Source organism: Uloborus diversus, chromosome 1, assembly GCF_026930045.1.
Source record: "Uloborus diversus isolate 005 chromosome 1, Udiv.v.3.1, whole genome shotgun sequence".
In the NCBI taxonomy this organism is placed as follows: Eukaryota; Metazoa; Arthropoda; class Arachnida; order Araneae; family Uloboridae; genus Uloborus; species Uloborus diversus.
This window is the reverse complement of record NC_072731.1, coordinates 67,752,108-67,765,081: the sequence shown is the minus strand read 5'-3', so window position 1 is coordinate 67,765,081 and position 12,974 is coordinate 67,752,108. Positions and strand designations below refer to the sequence as shown.

The 12,974-nt window shown below is 34.5% G+C and overlaps 1 protein-coding gene across 1 annotated transcript in view; it reads left to right on the top strand.

The window, feature by feature from the left end:
- LOC129230244 (N-acetyl-D-glucosamine kinase-like) overlaps positions 1 to 12,974 on the top strand; it is a 68,485-nt gene that overhangs the window by 36,708 nt on the left and 18,803 nt on the right.

Here is a 12,974-nt window from a genome sequence, read left to right as displayed (position 1 = left end):
CTTCCTTGCTTTTAGGACTGTTTTCTTTGAAAAAATGTAAAAACATTTCTTCTCCAGCCATTAATGAATAAGTTATTAAAAATGTCAAATTTTAATGACTCTAATCTGTCCTGAAATTCCACGGAGAAAATATCCAGCTAAATCACGGGGGAAATATTTGAGCCCCCCCCCCCCCCCCCCCCCGCCTTGCAACTTTGCATATGGGCGCCCATGCTAGTGTATAATTTTATATTTATATTCGTTTTCATAAAAGCTCAAAGATGTTTCTCATTTTTTATATTTATTTAGAACATATTATTTCTTGTATCATTGTTTTTTGTTGGGTATATTATAAAAAACAGTATCCGCAAAACAATACCCGCAATATTCTTTTGTGCAAATTGAAAATATAAATTAATAGAAATAAATAAAAATTATATTTGAATTGAAACTACTGTGGGCCTGGTTCCCTAGTTCCTCTCAAATTTAAAGCAGTATATAACAAAATTAAAGCCATAATTGAATACTTTGCAGTTAGAATAAGTTTGTAAACTGAAGAATGAATAGTTCGTCATAAGGATACTAATGCTATTTTTTTCTCCTTACAATACTGCCGTTTTATTCAATGCGCTAACTTAGGCAGTGCTTGCATTTTCTATTTCGCTTTTTAACGCTCACGTTGGAAATAATTAAGTAGTTTTAAACAAACTGAATGATGAAGCTTTAGATTTTATTGATTCCCTAAACGGTTAAATAATTTTAAAAAAGAACTTATTTTTGGAAGAAAAAACTTTTCGTATTTTATTCAAAATTTTGCATGGCTGCTAAAAAGGAATTTTACTTAGTAAAACAACAAATATAGAACTATAAACATATTTAGGTTTTGCAAGCCCTTGTTCTGTTGCATCTTTTGCCACATTTTTAGTGCTTTACCTTCCGGTTCGCGAGTTATGAGTGTTTTAGTAAACGGCGTCCCCCTACTGCTTTCCCCTCCCCCGGGGATGTCGACCGCCGAGGGGGGGGGAGGACGACATGTGTTTTTATAATCACTATAGTGCCTGTAACAATAATCAAAAATAATTTTGCATCAGGTCTTCCATTCATGCTCGAAACCCCACTTCAGATCCTGAACGATACTACGAATAGTGTTCGAGCTTGCTACTGTCATTTTGTTTTTCAACGCGTTAACAGTACTTAAATAGTGTAACAAACTGAATAATGATATTTAAAACTTTATTTGAAAAAAAAAATCAAACAATTTTGATTTAGAATTTATTTTGGTCAAAAAAAGTTTGTTTTGCGCATTTTATTCAAAAATTTTGCTTGTTTGCGAAAAATGGAATTTTACTCAGAAACCAACAAAGGTAGGTTCATAATCATATTTAGCTTTTATGAAACCCTTGTTTTGTTGCGTCGATTGCCACTTTTTTCAGTGTTTTATCTCAAATAGTTCGCGAGTTATGAATGTTTTAGCAAACGGCTCCCCCCACTGCTTTCCCCCCTCCCCCGGGGTTGTCGACCACCCAGGGGGGCGACGACATGTGGTTTCATAATCACCATCGTGCCTGTAACAATAATCAGAAATAATATTGCGTCAGCCTTTCCATGTATGCTCAACCCCCTTCAGATCCTGGATTATAATGGACTTACACACAAACTAGGTTCAGTTATTGGTTCAATTACACCCAATTCTATCATTCGATTAATTTCTTGTTTTACACTGTTTTCAATGGCATAAGGAATTTTTCTAGGCGGGCATACATCAAATTGAGCTTTTTCATCAACATCAATATCATATTCAAAGTCTTTTAAACAACCTAGCCCCTCATAAATTTTTGTTTTCCAATTTACTGGAACCATTTCGTTCTCAGCAGACAGCACTCTTTTTATTAAGCCTAGTTTTACACAAGTGTTACCACCAATAACAGGTTTTACATTACCATTAGCTACAATAAATTTTAAATTAACACTTTTGTTCTTAATTTTACAAGTAACATTAATTTCACCTTTAACGTTCATTTCATGATTACTAAACGAAATCAATTTTTTTACTTTTGTTTTGACAATCGGGACTTCCAGTTCTTTAGCTAATTCATAGCTAACAACGTTACATTGAGCCCCCGTATCTAACTTAAATTTAACAGATTTATTAGAAAAATGAACAATTTCATGCCAATCATTATCAATAGAATTTATATTGAAATTTACTTGCACACTGTCTAAGTATACTTTAGACTCACTACCAGAATAGCATTTATCGTTCTCATTATTGTTGTTCTCAAAATTATTCAAAACATGAATATTCTTAGATTTACAAACTTTAGAGAAGTGACCTACCTTATTACATTTTCTACAGCGCTTGTTAAATGCCGGACACGATTTAACTCCGTGTTTTGTACCACAACGCTGGCAGTCGAACTCTTGATTTTTGTAAAATCCACTCCTGTTGTTTCTGTATGAGCCGGATTTCTTGATTTTTTCGAAGTTTTGTTTCGATTTGATATGATCAACTTCTAATTTCGGATCGTTCTTTAATTCTTTTAGCTGTTTTGACGCTTGTTCCGAAATACGACAAATTTGTATAGCTTTCGTTAATGTTAGATCTTCCTCTGCTAATAATTTTTCTCGCACGTTGTCATTAATGATACCGAAAACAATCTTATCTCGCAAGAGACCGTCAGTCAGTTCGTTAAAGTTGCAGCCTTGAATTCTTTTTTTAGCTTCGGTGACGAATTCATCGAACGTTTCGCTTTCGCTTTGCTTCAATTTAAAGAAATTCCATCTTGTGAAGGATTCATTTTTCTTCGGAGCGAAATAATCTTCGAAGTTCTGCAAAATAACATCTATATTTTTGGAATCTTCATCACTTAATTTGAAAGTATTAAATATACTTATCGCTTCATGACCTATTGTTGTCATAAGCACCGCCGCTTGAACTTCTGCTGGTTTTGCTTTCAGATTAGAAGCTACGGAATACCATTGAAACTGTTGCTTGAAGTCATTCCAAACATCTGCCATATTATCTTGGCGAATTTTGAGCGACATCGGTGGTTTTAAACCACTCATTCCTGCCTCTTGCTGTGTCATTTTTTTATTTTAATTATTACTTCTGACACCATGTAGCGATGTGCGTAATACAATGACTCGAGGCGGATACAAACCAGACATGTTTATTAAGCTACGGACGATCACATACTACGCGGGCGGGAACCGCCGACTGTGTAGAGACACAACTGGCACATGCGCAATAGGCACAAGTGTGACGTATGCGACAGGTGATTTGTAAGATTTTCGAAACTTTGATCAAAATTAAGATCATGAAGTTCTTAGAGACTAACAGTCTGTTGACTAGGTTGCAGTATGGTTTCAGGAAAGGTAAATCCTGTACTACTAATTTATTGCATTTCTACGACAAGGTTACCTCAGCTTTAGATAACAAAAAATGTGTGGATGTTGTTTATATTGATTTTCAAAAAGCTTTTGACAAGGTACCGCATGTTGCTCTTCTCAGCAAGTTAGCTGACATAGGAATAGGAGGAAAACTTTACTTTGGGTTAGAAATTGGCTCAATGGTAGGAAGCAAAGAGTAGTTGTGAGAGGAAAAACATTCTAATTGGAGTGATGTTTTAAGTGGGGTTTCTCAAGGATCAGTTTTAGTGCCTCTTTTGTTTATTATATTTATGAATGACATCAATGAAAATATTTCAGGAAGCATGAATTGTTTTGCTGATGATGTAAAAGTTATGGGGATTATCGAAAATGAAGAACAAGTAAATCAGCTTCAAGAGGATTTAGATCATATTACTAAGTGGGCAGATAAATGGGGGATGGCAGTTAATGTAGGGAAATGTCAAGTTGTTACACTTAGGTCATAGAAATAAGCGTATGAGATATCATTTACAGGGTTGTCATAAATCAGGCAGAAAATGTTATGGATCTGGGTATCTTAATAAATCAGGACTTCAAGTTTAGTCAACAGTGCAGTAATTGCTAGTAACAAAGCCAACAAAATGCTTGGGTTTATCAATAGATCTATTTCAAACAAATCTAAGAAAGTTCTTCTGCCTTTATATAGGAGTTTAGTAAGACCTGATTTGGAGTACGCTGTTCAGTTTTGGTCGCCTTAACTGAAGAAAGATATTTTTGTATTGGAAAGGGTTCAAAGAAGGGTAACTAAATTAGTAAGGGGACTCTCAGATTTAGATTATGATACCAGACTTAATAGGCTTAATATGTATAGCCTGGAGCAAAGGAGAATCAAAGGGAACATGATTCAGTTATTTAAATTTATCAAAATGAAAGATGTAAATGGTTTAAATTTTTGCGTGGAAAGCAGGACAAGGGGTCATTGTTTTAAGCTATTTAAATCTCTGGCTAACTTGGAAATCAGGAAAAACTACTACTTTAGCAGGGTCGTGGGCACTTGGAATAGCTTTCCAGAAGAGACGGTAATGAGCAAGGGGGTGGATAGCTTTAAGAGAGCCATTGATCTTCATTGGGGGCTAATTAATTGACTAGGACCAGCCTAGCTGGGCCCAGAGCCTGTTGCTGGTCGTCACATTTGTATTTGTATTTCTGCTTTAGCCCTGGCTTTGGGCGGTAATTTACTGAATATTAATCATGTTTGAAAGTCAAAAATTACAATTATTATTTCAAGTTTCAAAGGCAATCTAAAATAGAAAATGTAACTGTTCTGATAAGACAGATTTTATTCAATATCATTGGTTGAACAACGACTTGACTTATATCTGATGTTTGACCAAGAAAGCTCTCAGTTAGAAAAAAAAAACTTTGGTTTTCTAATTAAACTTACCTTTATGTGTATTTCTGTCAAACTGAAAAAGAAGATGTGTGGATTGCATATATTTTTTTAATGCTTAACCCTTTATTATGTTTCAAGAAACACAGACCTATTAAGATACTCTACTTTTTATTCATAAAAAAAAATCAAATTTTCCATTTTTTTCCAAATTTTTCCCCGAAAAAAAAACAGGTAAAAAATTTTTTTCGACCCACTTCAAAATTATCGGAAAATTTACATCTCTACATATACAAATACAAATACAAATGTGACGACCAGCAACAGGCACTGGGCCCAGCTAGGCTGGTCCTAGTCAATTAATTAGTCCCCAATGAAGATCAATGGCCCTCTTAAAGCTATCCACTCCCTTGCTCATTACCACCTCTTCCGGTAAGTTATTCCAAGTGCCCACGACCCTGCTAAAGTAGTAGTTTTTCCTGATTTCCAAGTTAGCCTGAAAACAATTTCACAATAAATTTAGTTAACTTTCACTTTTATTTGGAACACTTTTTTCCTGCCGTTTCCGAGATATAATCGAAAACCACAAAATTTGGCTCCCTATCCCCCCACTGTAGGAAGGAGACTTTCAGTATGCTTACTTATTAATTATTCAGGGTTCGTACGCTCCGGGAATTCCGGGAAAACCGGGAATTGTCAGGGAAAATGACACTGTCAAAAATGTCAGGGAAAAGTCAGGGAGTTTTCAAATTTTGTCCTCCAAAATTTTTTTTTCCATTTTTTCCCCCAAGGAATTAAGTACCATGAGATGTAGTCTTCGTTTTTATTGTGATTTCACGAAAAAAATTGTAAGTTTTTATCTAAACCGACGCTGGCACTTAAAAACTGCAATCGAAAAATGAACGTTTTTTTTTACAACGAAAAATGCTCCAAAAGAGCGAAGATTTTCTTGCATGGAGTCAGTGAGGGGAACACATTTCTTTTTACTGCCTAAAGTTTTAGATGGGTTGCCACAACATTCTGTTCGGTTCAGGGTTCGTAAGCTCCGGGAAAACTTGGAATTATCAGGGAAAATGACTTAGTCATAAATGTCAAGGAATTTTCCAAATGTGTCCCCAAAATTTTTCTTTTCCCAATTTTTTCCTAGGGAATTTCGTTTTATAAGACCTAATCTTCATTTTTATCGATGTATTTAAAAAAAATTGTAACTATTTTAAAGCAATAAAAAAAGTGGCGACCAGAAAAATCATCAGCAGCCGCCATTTTTGGCTCTCAGTAGTTCCCAAGGGAAAAAAAATCAGGTGAACAGGAATTATGCACAAACTCAGCAGGAGAGAAGACAATTTACTGCTTCGGAAGCACAACCTGTAGATGGGAGGGTCGATCGGGGAAAATCCTTTTTTTTTTTTGATCGGAAAATCATTTCAGCTACGTGTGAAACGTAGTCGCCATCTTTGGTCATTCACAAGATGGAAGTAGATACGATCCTAAAATGTCTAAGTTTCTAAAAACAAAGCAGAATTGGATGTTTTCTTTAATTGAAAACTGATGAAAATAACAAAAAATGGTCTGCAAATTGTTTTTCTATTATTATTATTATTTAAAATAATTTTCTTGAGAAATGAAATTTTGTTCTTAAAACAGAAGTGTAAGATTATATCCTCACTGCCTTGGACGCAAATGTGATAAAAACTTTTCAGTGAATTGTAGTTTCATGAAGATTTATTATTTTTTTTAATTGTCTTCATGCGACAAATTAAAAAAGTTATTTATTATTTTTGGGCAAAGCCGCCATATTTGGTCATTCCTAAGATGGAAGTTCACAAGACTTTTTAAGTGCCTAAGTTCCCGAAAACGGCACTGGATGTTAATTGCAGTGCAAACTATTGAAAGCAACACAAATTGTGCCTTTTTTTCCAGATAATTTGTAATTATTTTCTGGATAAATGCAAAATTTAATCTTCATAACATTTTTTTGTTTTAATTGATTTAGACTCTTATGTGCTAAATACTGACTATTTTGCTTTTATTGTAGTTTTTTAAGGATTATTTATTACTACTTTTATACTACAAATCCAAAAATCTACTTATTATTTTAAATTTTTCACTTTGTCGTCATATTTGATCGTTTGCACAATGGAAGTAGACTTAAACTTCCAGAAACAGAATTGGATGTTTATATCAATGTGAACTATTGAAAATAACATTAAAATGTGCAATAAGTTATGAATTTTTGAAAATTAATTATTACTTTCTGGAAAAGAAAATTTGAAATTTTAATGTAAGCGTCCTTTAATATGTGAAAAAAAAAAAAAAAAAAAAAATTATTGGCATTGGCCTATGATTGGCGGATGTTGATTTTTGTTACTCTGCATTACATGGTATGCCGATCAATGTAACAAGTTAATCATATTTATACTGAAATTTAGCTTTGCATTTTGCTCAATATGTTTTTTGTAACCTACTAATAAGAAAATAAAAAGAAGTATTGTAAACCAAAAGCGAATGCTAAAAGGTTGCTGCAGGACTACAGCAAAACGCTATAATATTACGCGTGACATCAAAGAAACGCTAAAATACGTTGAAAGTATTCTGTTTTCAACAAATAGTAAACAAATTAAAACAATTTTGAACAAAATATTTAAAACTTAAAATTTTGACAGAAAAAACAAAGGGAAAAAAAATTCCAAGGTTTTTTTTTTAAATCTAAGGGGAGAAGTTTCAGTTCTTCTGCATTGCTACTTTAAACAATTTTAATTATTTTGAAAATATTACTATTTAAACATAAATTTTGAATAAAGCGAGTAACCTGGAATTTTCTAAAAAACAACCTGGAAAACCTGGAAAAGTCAGGGAATTTTTTTTAACCAAAAGGGTATGAACCCTGTTATTTCTGACATTTTTTTTATTGAGGAAATGCTGACTTTCTGCACTTCCTCATTCCACTTTCGTTAAATAATGCCATGGATATGGAGCTAATTCATACTGCAAAAACGTAATTCTGAAAATCTTCATCCAATTTCTTGGTAAAGGACTGTCCATAAATGATTAACTTCTTTTCAACATTTTTGACCCCTCCTCATTTGTCAAAGTACTTTTCATAAACATATTCATATTAAAAAATGCTTAATGTCACACTTTCCTTCCCCGTTGTCACAATTTCATGAAACCCCCTCCCCCTGGAAGCGTGACCAGTGATGTTCCCATCAATTTTTCTGAGGGTATACTCCTGGTAATCCATTACGCACAATTTGTGTATGTGATCATATACATAGTATATCATAATATGAAAATTTATGAAGCTTGAGGGTATACGCTATATGTCTAAAAAATGTTTGAGAGTATACGGTGTATATGGAGTATACCCTAAGGGAACACCACTGAGCATGACATCATTTGTGTTGTTGTAATCCACAAATACTTCTTCATTGTCAATCAGGATTGTTGAATTGATTGAAGGAAGAGGAAGTGCGCGATCTTTTTGAGTCAGTTTGATGTTTTTGAATGGCAAGTGTTCAGTTTTTAACCATGAAAGTGCGTGTTTGAAATTCTATAACTTTTGATTGGTTGAATAAAACGTTATAATGTAGCATATCAAATTGAAAGAAATTTAAAGCTCTACAACTTTGACAATTTTCATGAATACTTATCCTGGGGGGCACTAGGAGCAAATGTTTGACAAAAAAGAGAGAATTATTCCGAAAATCATTGATTTTTCATAAAATATACCCGAAAAATTATTGAAAATTTGACAAATATGTGTAGAAACAGTTTCATAGGAAGTTTATTTAGCTTGAATTTTTATTTTAAATGCTTTTTTTCCACCGTTTCCGACATGTTCTTGAAAAACCCAGAATTTGCTTCCCCCCTTTCTCCCACCTTCCCACGTTTAGCTCACCCCTAGGGGCTGGGACAGTATGTTTACTTACCAACAACTCCTAACAATATTCTGAAGTCAAAAATTATCGCAAATTCCATACACACTACACAGGGGCGGACTGGCCAGGTCGGCTAGTGGGGGATCCCCAACTAGTGGGCTACTTCAAAAAAATTTTTTTTATTGAATTTAATACATTTAAATTCACATCTAACATTTTTTAAAGTGTCATTAAAAAATAAATAAATATAAACATGTAATTCATTTAGCCTATGTAAAAAAAGCGTTTGGAAACAGGTTTTTTTTTCCACCCTAAGCATGGACCAAAGTAAATAACTGAAGTTCACCACGTGCGAATGCTTTCCTCTTTTATCAACTTTCTTTCTAGTTTTTAGAGCTCTAGGGGCCATGGCTCCCACATTGAGGAAACAAGAGGGAGCCAGAGAAATTGGGGTCCGACGCAACATGGAAAAGCGCCCAGAACGAAAAAAGCGGGTTAAAAACTCGGATTTGTACGTTTATTAACAAAAATAGAAATGGTCTGCACCATTAGACAAAGCGGCCCCATCACCGCTATAAATGCGTGGATCATGCTTTGGGGTGTTGATACATAAGCACGAGCAGGAGCATACCCCGGGGGGGGGGGGAGGGACAGCTGCTGGCCCGGTTCCGATCCTGAAGAAAACCCGAGATTTTTTAAATGAGGGGTGAAATATATGTAGGGACGTATAGAGGGTAAACAAGATAGAGGGGGACCCGTAAAAGTCATTTGTGACGTGCTCCAAAATTTCTGTGCACACCCCCTGGTATTCACTGGTTGTGACAGATTCAACTAAATGCTGTCAGTTGGCAAGATATTTCATTGGTCTATTGCAAATTATCGCTATACGAGTATTTTCATCTCCGAATCGCATACGGGGAAGCTAAAGCAAGTCTGGACTAGGATAAACTGAATCTGAAACAGAACTCGATTTCAAGAGAGCTCCTGAACACAGGCGGATTTAGGACTGAGTTCAGGGATGCTGGGGAGGGCAAGGCTCTTTCTTTTCTTTTTTTTCTTTCTTTCTTTTTTTTTTTTTTTTGAGCTACATTAGTTGAGGAGTAATTTATCAGAAGGGAACATGTCCCATTTTTAGAAAAAATACTTTTATGATATTTTCTAAATCTTTCAGATGACCTTTATCAAATCACTTACTCTCAAGAAGTCCAAACGTGGAAAATCCTTTTTTATTTAAGGGTAAAGTGCGGTTTTTTGATCAAAAGATAACAAATCTGTCCTCTGCATGTTTTATTTTAAACAAAAGGGGACATATCCTGAAAGAATCTGTAGTACGAAGACTTTCAGATCCAAAGGAACACATGTCCAAAAGCCTCAAATTTTAATCCACTACTTTTAGGTTCATGTACTTCAATAAGAGAATATGAGAAGGTGAAATATTCGTGTTTTGTTGAAATTGGAATTTTCAACATTCAGGTTTTTGTTCAAAAGGGCACATATCCAAAATCAAGATGGCGATATCTCCTTGTTTTTGTTTCTTTTTTTTTTACAAAAACATTTCTTACTCTAGTCCTTGATTTGCTGTGCTTTTGTGCTCAATTCTGTACCCTGAGAAGTTGATAAAACTATTTTGCTCTTACCTTAATTCGTTTTTCTCACCTCCTGAACATTTTTGGAAAATGGATATGTTTTCTTTTGGTAAATTAGTCCTCGGTTGTAATCAGGGCCGGATTTATACTTATAAGGGTACCTAAGGTATTTCAGATATGAGGTCCTTTTGTAGTCTAAAAGTCACCAACGATGCTAGCCTTAAGTCTACTATTGAGGACTTTGATGCAAGAACCAATTCAGTCCAAACTTTTTTTTTTTAAATTCATTTTTTCATGTGGCCGATAGTATAGAATTTTCGATTGGTGCTACAACGGGAACCAAATGTAAGATCAGACCTCTGCTTTCTATTAAATAATGTGGGAAAGATATTAGCCTTTTTACCGGACACTGATGTTATTTGTTGGTCTTACCAAAAATGAGTGAGTCTGGACTTACTTAGTTCTTGGTTCTTGCACCAAGGCCCTCAATTGTGTTTTTCAGATTTAAATATCGAAAAATTGCCGACCAAGTCTTCGAATCTTTGCCGTTCCCTTAAAGTCACTTAAGATAGCATAAAATTTCACATTTTGAAATTTTCGTGGGAGAACTCCGTAACTCTTTTATAAGCACTATAGCCAAAAATTGATTTCAGTTTCAGAAAAAATGCCCTGAGGGAACCAGTGTTTTCCCCAGACCAAAAAAGGGGCAGTGTGCTTTCAGATCAAAGGATACTGTTTAGAAAAGTTTCGTAAAACACAAAAGGTGCTTCTGTTACTTTTTGGTTTTCTAGGTATATACAATGTTTAAGTGTTTTTGATAGTAATTATTTTAAAAATATTGAAAAGCTTTTTGATGTTTAGTTTTAAAGGTAATGCAAAAAAATATTCAGATATATTCTAATCAGATTCTTGTGGATAAGTTATTGAAACAAAAGAGTGACGTTTCAAGGAGAATGCTTATGTGAATCTTTACGTTTTGAAAAAAAACTTAGCTTTTGTGCAGTTTTATCTAAATTTTTAAGGGGCAAGGAGGGATGATCAAGTTAAGGCTCAAAAGTTAGCTTAAAAGCGGAAGAGCACAGCGTCCTCCTAAAAAAATCTGGGGGGGAAACACTCGAGAAAACCTGTCCCTTCTCCTTTTAATGTTTTCAAACACGTAAAAAGATTATGTTTTTAAAATTTCAATGTCAAAAAAATTAAGAAGGAGAACCGCTGGATTCCCTATAGTAACTAAATGCAGTTTAAAATTGGGTAGAGTACACTTCAGTTATTAAATGCTTCCAAATGAGATCACTGAGCCTCCTCCTCTCTCAAGCGTGACCAATGATAGATTTTGATTTTTAAAAGTTCAAAATCGATACGTTTTCGTAGAGAACTCCCGATGCTTTGCTCTTCCATTAATTTTACCAAGGGTAACCTAAAGTTGTATTTCTAAAACTTCCCATTTCGGAGAATTTTTGGGAAGAGCTCCCGACATTTTATTGTAAATAAAGATAGTCAAAAATAGACTTCAATTTTGAAAAAAAAAGGTAAGAAAATAAAATCGTGGGGGAACCCTTTCTTTTTTTTGTTTTCAACGTTACTGAAAATTGTAAAATTACGCACCCTCACCTTCTCCCGATTCTTTTCTCCTTCTGCCTATACAGATCAACCAATTTTGAAAACTTTCCGCGGGAATTTACCTGATTCCCCCCTTTCCTCGTGTCCTTCCTATGTTGTCAGTATAGAAGCCTAAAGATGTGCCTTTTCAGACTTATACCATTAGTATCCTTTGAAGGCACATAAAAAATGTGTCAGTGTTAGCTTTATTTTATGTTTCACAATTTTGTTTTTTTTATTAGAACTTTAAAACTTGATTTAGAAACTTAAAGAAAAATACAAACTATAGCGGTAGTTTAATGTTTTGCTCGGCTTGAAAGAATCAAGTTCCGGTACTGATTAATTCAACTTTTTTAATTTACAGAGGTGGGCCAAAATACTCTATTGCCGACTGGGCCAAAGTCAGCCAGTCCGCCCCTGACGCTACATCTCTGTTTTGAGCACTCACTGGCTGGACTATTAATAAGTACTGTCTGTCCATCACGCAAAAAGCCCCTGCCGAAATGTCTGCACTTGTCTATTACTATAGTAACCATGTGTGTCTCATTTTTCCAAGGGAAGCTTAATGTTGTAAAAACCGATACAACTGCACAAAGGCAAGAAGTTGAATGGCGAAGTGGCACCAAAAAATTCTCCTGCTAACCCTTTCAGAAAATGAACAAAGTCCGTTTCTATGGCAGTGGATGGGCTCAGACTTCATGGTGGGAGCTTTTCTTGTGAAGGACAGACTGTATTTGTTTGAAGTTCAAGCCTGCTTCTTCACAGATGTATCATCACTCTTCAGTGTTCTTCTCAGTATTGGCTGAATGTTTCCCCAGTAAATAATCATCTGTCAAAACTCCATATGTTTTTTCAACCTGTTTAACCACCCAATATTGGCACAAAAATTGTCATCTTTTCTTTTTTTTAGCAAAAATATGACTTTGTCTTTAAACATTGGACTAGACATCCGTGGTCTGACGACTTTTGTTGAAAAACCCACATAAAAAAATCATCACTTGTTTTTATTATTATTTTTTTGTAATCATATTGTGAATTATGTTATTTAATTTTTTAAACAATAATCTGGTGTTGGATATCCGGCACTCCACTTTTCAAAAATTTCATGTTTTCTTCTCCGAACACCTATTGTCATTTCTTCAGCATCTAATTCCTTTGCTGTTTTTTAAATAC